This window comes from Mus caroli, chromosome 7, assembly GCF_900094665.2.
Source record: "Mus caroli chromosome 7, CAROLI_EIJ_v1.1, whole genome shotgun sequence".
Classification (NCBI taxonomy): Eukaryota; Metazoa; Chordata; class Mammalia; order Rodentia; family Muridae; genus Mus; species Mus caroli.
In genome coordinates this window covers 45,120,124-45,128,234 of record NC_034576.1, presented here as the reverse complement: position 1 = coordinate 45,128,234, position 8,111 = coordinate 45,120,124, and the positions used below count along the sequence as shown (strand labels likewise).

Genomic DNA, 8,111 nt, shown 5'->3' with positions numbered 1-8,111 from the left:
AACAGCTGTGTATGTCTGTGTTTTTCATCCATGGATCCAATATGCTCTGGTCAGGGGCTGGTAGCGAGGTCTATTCCCAGAGTTAAAGTGGGGTAGCAAAAGCTACATGCAGGGCATCCATAGCCTCCATTTTACAGTGTATTGAACTACTACAAAATAAGATTTTATTTTTTTAAATGCTTATGATGGTATGTTTTTATGAGTTATAAGGTGTTTACTCATTATATACACCTGAAAGAAGCAATGCATATTTATAATTTCCTGTTCTCCATAATAAGCTTATTAAGAGATAGTACAAAATCGTTATAACTTAAAATATATTTGGATTAGAAATGAAGCCAGAACAACTGGATCTCGACACAGCTGTGCTGAACATAGGTGGTTTAAGCTCATGTTTTGGTTATGAAAGCAATTCAGCTCATCTCACAGGAAACAAAAGCAGGTGCTGAATCGAATCGTGAAAGTCCCAATCAGTTATTTTTAGCAAGCCTCTTAATTTTTCTATCCCCTGATTTCTTGTCTTCTGTGCCTAAGTCTTGAACAGGTAACCCGCTTTAGGGGATAGTGGCTGTAGATAGGCCATGGAGGAAATGTCATCAGATACGAGAAAGCAAATCGGACATAACTATGTAGACATTCCATCCAAACTGTTCAGTCACATACCCATCGATAAGCCCAACTATTGCAGAAAAGAGAATAATTCCCTGAGACATCTGTTCAGCTAGCTTCTGCCCGTTGTAATCCATCTGGGCGGGCCGTGAACTCAGGTGCTCCAGCGTGGTTTCGAAAGACTGATACTGACAGTGAAACAGGCTAGCAGATTCTTAAGGAGTATGGCTTGTAGGGTGTGATACCAAAGGCAGCCAGGCCAACCAGTCAAGCCTCATTATGGTAGTGTGTGTGTGTGTGTGTGTGTGTGTGTGTGTGTGTGCGTGCGTGCGCGCGCGAATGAATGCAGTGCCCACAGGGACCAGAAAAAGACTATAGATCCCCTGAAGCTGGAGTCATAGACAGTTATGAGCTGCTGGTCATGGATGCTGGGAATTGAACCCAGATCCTCTGCAAGAGCAGCAGGTGCTCTTAACCACTGAGCCATCTCCTCAACCCCCAATTAAACTGTCATGATAAAAATGTGTCTCTAAAGTTGTCATCCTAGCATCTGGGAGACTGAAGCAGGAGGATCATCAAGAGTTTAAAGTCACTCTGGACAGCACAGCCTGGCGTATGGGAGGTGCTCAGGGAGAGGTTGTGCCACCTGTATCCTCATTTGCACCCTACTGTTTGATTTATCTTTACTGGGCACTTGCTGATCAACCTGGATGATCGCAAGATGAGCCACGAGGATCCTGGAAGGAAAATCAACGGCCACATTGGGACATTCAGAGTTCCTGGCAACAAGGCTTCACTGCACTGGATGTAACTGAGTCATCTGAGTGTTCACACCGGCTATCATACCGTCCCTTATGTAATCAGTTCACAATGGGGATTGTGACAGTAGCCAAACTTTACAGTTCCATGCTGTGAGTTCAGGACAGGAAAAATGCTAGTGTTCTTAGCAAACAGATGTAACATCTCTCTATCAGGACTCTGCCCTGGGAGAGGACAAACCAGAGAACACAGTCCCACATTTGATGGTTCCTGTGACCCTCAAGTGTGGCTCAAGAATCTTATTGTGTTTTTATGGATTTTTGTTACCCGTTTTTGTTTGTGGTATTAAGGATAGCATCTGGAGTCTGGAATCTGCTAGGCAGGGGCTCTATCACAGAGCAACACCTCTCAGGTGCTCACTGGAGGATTCTAGGCAGGGTCATTATAGCTGAACCACATTCTCTGCCCCTCACTGGGCGATTGTAGGCAAAGGTTCTACCACTGATCCATGTTTCCAATTGAGATTATGTCTCAAAAAGCCAACAAGGAAGAAAGGAAGGAAGAAGGCAAGGAAGGAACCATGGCCATGGGAGACTATTGTGCTTTTTGGGAGGAAGGTGACAGCCAAAGAAGTAGGGAATAAGGAAAAACCACAAGGTAAATGTGCTGCTCTATGGGTCTGAAAATGTTATAATGAAACTCATTATTCTGTGTGCTGACAGAAAACAATGCAGAGAAAGAAAGGAAGAAAGAAAGATTGAAAGATAGACAGATAGATAGATAGACTGACAGACAGACAAAGGCCCTCACAACAGGACCACATCCTTCAGGGCTTCCTGTTCCCTTTCTTGGCCTTTAGCCCTGGGGAGGCGTGGATGGGTAACCACCATGCTACGTCTTCATTAGTTACTAGATAATTTCTTTTATTTTCCCTCCCTCCATCTTCTCCCTTCCCTCACCCTACCCCAGGCTTACAAAACATTCATGTGACTGTCCCAAGTGTGTCATTTTAATGTATGTCACTGTCACCAACATTGTGCAATGCAGCACATCCTTCCGCAAACTCTCTGTCCTTTAGGACTCGTCAGAGTACCAGGGGGTCTGCACACCTGCCCCTGCCTCTCCTTCTGACGCCCACCCCAATGCGCGCACAGCAATCCCGCCCCCCACCCCCCGTGACGGCCTTATAATTTATTGGTAAAGAAACAGGCTAGGGTCAGTCAGATGCTTCAACTAGTAAAGGCACAAACCTGATGACGTGCATGTGATCCCCGGGGCCACGGGTTGGAAGGAGAGACTCTGAGCTCCATACATACACTACGGCACACACATGTACTGTAGCATGTGCCACAGCACATGCACACAGACTAAATAGAACATAGCTTTTACAAAAAAAGAAAAGAGAAAGAAAAGCAAAACTGATGAAACTACACTGTAGACCACTAATCAGAGAACCGTGGGCTTAGGACCACATGACCACAGGCAGCCGTGGCAGAGAACCGTGGGCTTAGGACCACATGACCACAGGCAGCCGTGGCCCTTTAGTGTGTGAATGTGAGGAGCTAGGGTGATGGGGCACTGAAGGGAGATAAAGAGCCATAGGTCCGTGGACCAAAGGAACTCTGTCTCACAGGTCTTCAGGGGGCCCGGGGTGGGGGTGGGGGTGGGGAATGACAAGCTCCATATCACGTGACCTAGCCAAGCGCACCGAGGCAGGCAAATTTAGCCTGCAGCTGGAAGTTGGTGGGGAAAAGCGAACGTTGTGAGACCCTCAAAGATACAGAAGGCCTTCATATTAATTGAGGGGAGGGGCACAGGGACTACCAGGGCTAGAGACTGGATTAGGGAGACAGGCAGAGGGTGAGCTGAAGGGGCTGGGATCTAACAATGGGCATGTGATGGCTCTAACCTTTGGTCCTGAGACTTGAAGCAACGAGAGACACAGGCTCATACATGTCCCCTCCTGGGTGTGGGTGCGCAGCCAGGAGAGAAACTGCTGAGTCACAGGGTGTGTATGTGTGAGTGTGTGTGTGTGTGTGTGTGTGTGTGTGTGTGTGTGTGCTAGAGCTCACAACGCCTGAGAGATTTTCAGAATAAGAGGCTCCACGGGGACCTGAGTACAACTTGGATTTGTTAATATTGAGCATCCCTCACGGGACCAACCCCCTCTTTTCCACTTTCCTAGCTTCATTTAGTGTCAAGGACGTCTTCATTCAGTGTTTATTCCCAAAGGTTTATTACATGTAGTTTATTTGGGAATGGGGGTGGTACACGAGAGAGTCAAGGCACATAGGTGGAAGTTAAAGACAGCTTTGGTGAGTTGGCTCTTGTGTTTCTGCTTGGATGGGAGGGTTTCCTGAGACATGGGAGTCCAGGAACGTTACAGCGCTGAGGTGGGGCAGTGTCCCAAGGGAGGGGGCATCCTGGGATTCAGAAGTTCAGGAACCACATGTCTCTGAGAGGAAGCTTCCTCAGCAGAGGCTTTTGTGGCTCCCAAGGGAGTGTATCCCCAGCGGAGCTGAGGAGCTCGGGAGCCTCAGCCCCACCCCACTTCTTCGCTTCATTGCTTCTTTTCTTCTTGGCTTCTTCCAATGAGAGAGTCACACCAGGCAGAAAATCTCATGAAAGAGATTTATTGGAGGGTCCAGGGTGTTGAGGGAGGGAAATTCAGGGATGGCTGCCCTCTGCTCCTAGGCGTGGGCAGCAGGGAACTGGACAAAGGGGCGGGGTTTACATAGGATTTCTGAGGGGGTGGAGCTTCTCAGTGCAGAGATTTCCAGAGTGAGGATTGATGGTATTTCAAGTCCTGAGCTTGGAGAGAGGATGCTCAGGGGCTGGTGGATTTCCTGCTTAGGGATTGGTGGTTTTCTGTGGGAAGCTCAGGAATTGGTGGGTTTTTGTGGGAAGCCCAGGGATTGGTGGGCTTTTCTGCTCAGGGATTGGTGGCTTTAAAACAAAACAAAACAACAAAAAAAAAAAAAAAAAAAAAAAAAAAAAAAAAAAAAAAAAGTGGGTATTAATGCTTCTAGTCATATAAAAATGCTTGATTGAAGTCTTTGTCCCTGTGCCCCTGGAGAAAAGCAGGGGACTCACAATGGAAAATCTCATAACCTTGGGTGTACTGAGGTTTAAATATATATTGTTGGTTTGTGTGCTGATAGCTTTGGTTTTTTTTTGTTTTTGTTTTTGTTTTTTTGGTTTTTTTTTTGTTTTGGAATAGTCTCTAATTTTTATTGACAGCCTTGCAACGTTCTTTTTTTTTAATTTTAATATTTTTATTACATATTTTCCTCAATTACATTTCCAATGCTATCCCAAAAGTCCCCCATAGCGCCCCCCACTTCCCTACCCACCCATTCNCCCTTTCCCTGCATCAGGATTCATGGGTTAGAGTAGGAAGTCCTTCCTGACCGCAGCTGGCTTTGGCTGAGGTGCCTGCCATCCCTGTGGGGCTGCTGGGGTTGAGGGGGGAGGGGAGGCTGGAGAGTAGGCGCTGCCAGTGTGGACAGCTGCAGTGGTATCTCACCAAGGCTGTAGGCTGAGGCAGGAAAGGTGCCACCGCTATAGACAGCTCCTGTGACAGCTACAAGATGAAGAGATGTCTTGGTGCCACCATTTTGACAGGAGCAGCCATTTTGGACAGATCCTGTGGGACATTAAACTGCTGCAGCTGTAGGCTGGGGCTGGAAAGAAGGGCCTGTCCCTTTGACAGCTTTTCTGGTGCATTAGTTTTTTGTTGTTGTTGTTGTGTGCTGCTGAGGGACTGTTCTCTCTTTCCACCATGTGGGTCCAGGGATCAAGTGCAGGTCACTAGGCTTGGTGGCAAGCACCTTCACACACTGAGCCATCTCACTGGCCCATGAGAACTGATGGCATGAAATACCTCCTTAAGAACATTAGCTTTTGGAATTATGCTATTTTTAAAGTCTTGGATCCATCTTTTAACGACGATATCTCTCTTTTCTTAACAAATTAGAGAACTGGAGAGGTGGGTCAACTGTTAAGAGAACTTTCTGCTTTTCCAGAGGACTGGAATTTGGTTTCCAGCACTAATCACTTGTAACTCTAGTTCTAGGGCATCAAAGACCATTTTTCTAGCTTCTGAGGGCAACTGCACTCTTGTGCACGAGAACACAGACGGACAGACAGACAGACACTATACAAATTCACAGCTGTTTCTTACATAGTTTAGGTACAGCTCTGTCTATTTTGGCTGCCCTCAATAGCTTCCCCCACTTTGAACAGTGCCCTTCATGGTCTATTCCACTCTCCTTTAAACCCGAACACTTAAAATGGATATCACCAAACTACTCAGAATTTTGTCTCAACAATTTGTGAGTTTGCAAGCTTAACAAATCATTCCCCAGAGTCACATATATGTGTCTTGATTTTTGTTTCCTAAATCTCTAGGTTTATCTTGTATCTGAGTGGTTTTAACTTTTGATTTTGAGACAGAGCCTCACATACGCTTACTATGTAGCTGAGGATGGCCTTGGATTCCTGATCCTCTCGTCTCCAACTCTGGAGTGCAGAGAACATACATGTTTGCCACCACACATGGCCTTGTAGTGGCCCGTTTTGTTTTTGTGGGGTGTGTGCATGTCTCACATGCAGCTAGTGTGTGGATGCAGGAGTGTGCCTGTGGAGGCCATAGGTCAACTTTGGGAGTCCTTATTCAATGTACCCCATGCACTTCTCCTCCAAGACTTATTTACTTTGTGTATACAAATATTTTGCCTGCATATGTATATGTGCACTATATGTGAACCTGGTACCCTTAGAGGTCAGAAGAGGGCATCAGAGCCCCTGGAATTTGGAGTTTAGATAGTTGTGAGCCACCACGTGGGTGCTGGGAATAGAACCTGGGTCCTTTACAAAAGCAACAAGTGTTCTAAGGCTCCAAATCATCTCTCCAGCTCCTCATTTTGTTTTATTGAGACTTATAATTTCCCAGGTGATAGGCAATTTCTCATTGGTGAAATGAGGCAATTCAAGCCAGATTAGATTACATTAAGTGTGGATTCACTGACCCCAAGACTGAGGCCAGAGGAGTCCCCATGGGGGAGAGAAAGGGGGGAGGAGGAAGAGAAAGAGAGCAAGAGAAAGAAAGGGGGAGGGCAGGGAGGGAGGGGGAGGGAGAGAGGGAGGAAGGGAGGGATCGAGCCCAAAATGTCCTGATGATATAGGGAGGAGCCTTGTGGAGAGGGATAGTGTGGAGGCAGTCCAGGCCCTGGGCTGAAGATTTTAGGGTTGGGGGCAGGGTATGTCAAGTAGGAGGCCAGGTCTGCTTTGATATGCTAAATATGTACCTCAGTCAGTTCCTTGATTGAGGTCTGCTGGGCTGGCCAGCAAGCCCCAGGGATCTGCCTGTCTCAGGCCTCCCAGTGCCCGATTTCAAGAAGGTGCCATCAAGCTTGCCATTTAAAAACCTTTCTATCACATTTATTTACCGTGTGTGTTCCTGTGTGCATGTGTTTGGGAACACGCGTCACAGTGGCCGTGAGGAAATCAGATGACATCTTATGGGCGTTGGTTATCCCTTCCTGCCATGTGGGTTTCAGTAATCAGACTCTGTCCTCAGGTATGTGTACATCTTCACACCTATATGCAGGTGCCTTTACCCGCTGAGCCATGTCACCGGCCCCACGCCTACTTTCATGAGGCCCTGGAGCTCAAATTCCGGACCTCTTGCTTTACTGGCGTTCACTTTACCCACTGGTCCGTCACCCCTTGTTTCAGTCTTAATTTTTTTTATTTTTAACATAGCATCTCTCTGTATAGCCCAAGCTGGCCTGCATTCAGTTGGTACCAGATAGAAACCTGGATTTGGTGTCTTTCCTTTTATTAAACAATTATTCATTATTATTTTTGGCAAGCGGGCATATCCTTGGACAGCTAAAAGTGACTCCACAACAATCAGGCATCTTTACAGCCAGCTTTCGAGGGACCCTGCGACCAGACACCTCCTGTCTAGCTGCCCAGGGGTCTCCTTGTGCATGCGCCATAATCTCAAAGTCACGTTCTTCCTGCTCCCACTCTATTCGTTCTTCCCTCTCCCAGAAGCTCCTTCGGAATTCTCACCCAATAACCTCCCACGTGAGACCCGCCTCAGGGTGTGGGTTTCTGTTGGGACCCGCTGCCTAATCCTATCAGTTACTTTGTATCTGATGGGAACGGAGGTTGGAGGGCAACTTTGTGGAGTCAATTCTCTCCTTCCACCTTTGCATGGGTTCAAAAGATCAAACTCAGGGCGTTAGGCCTGTGCAGCAAACACCTTATCTGCGGAGCCATCTCTCCAGCCCTGGGTTTGGTTTCCGGTTTGGAGGGAACTGGTTCTCCCAACACCATTTATTAAGCATCCCATGTTCCCCTGTCCATCCCGGCTGCTGTTGTAACTGATGTTAACTCCTAGACTTACACATCCACCTGTCTGAGTCTCCTCTCCCATGTTGCTCTTGGGCCCACTTGGTGATAAGCTCTCCCTTGCTGTGAACTTCCCTCCTGTTTGTCACAGTGCTGAGATGTGTCCTAGGTAAGAAGCTTGCTATTGCGCCACCACAGCCCTATGCTCCTCCATCTTACAACACCGTGCAGGAAGATGAGAATCTCCACCCTTGATATTAAGGGACTGCTCACAGACGCCTGCCTCCTCCCAGCTCTGGAACCAGCGTCTGCATGGAAAAAGACATATCCTCGTATGAGAAAAGAAAGTTAGAGCTGCCAAGAAAATGAGTGTTAGCTCA

General features: G+C 47.2%; 1 pseudogene; it reads right to left on the bottom strand.

Annotated features, from left to right (window-relative positions):
* Window positions 1–470: 470 nt before the first annotated feature.
* LOC110297500 lies at window positions 471–7,001 on the bottom strand (annotated as a pseudogene).
* Between the last annotated feature and the right edge of the window lie 1,110 nt (window positions 7,002–8,111).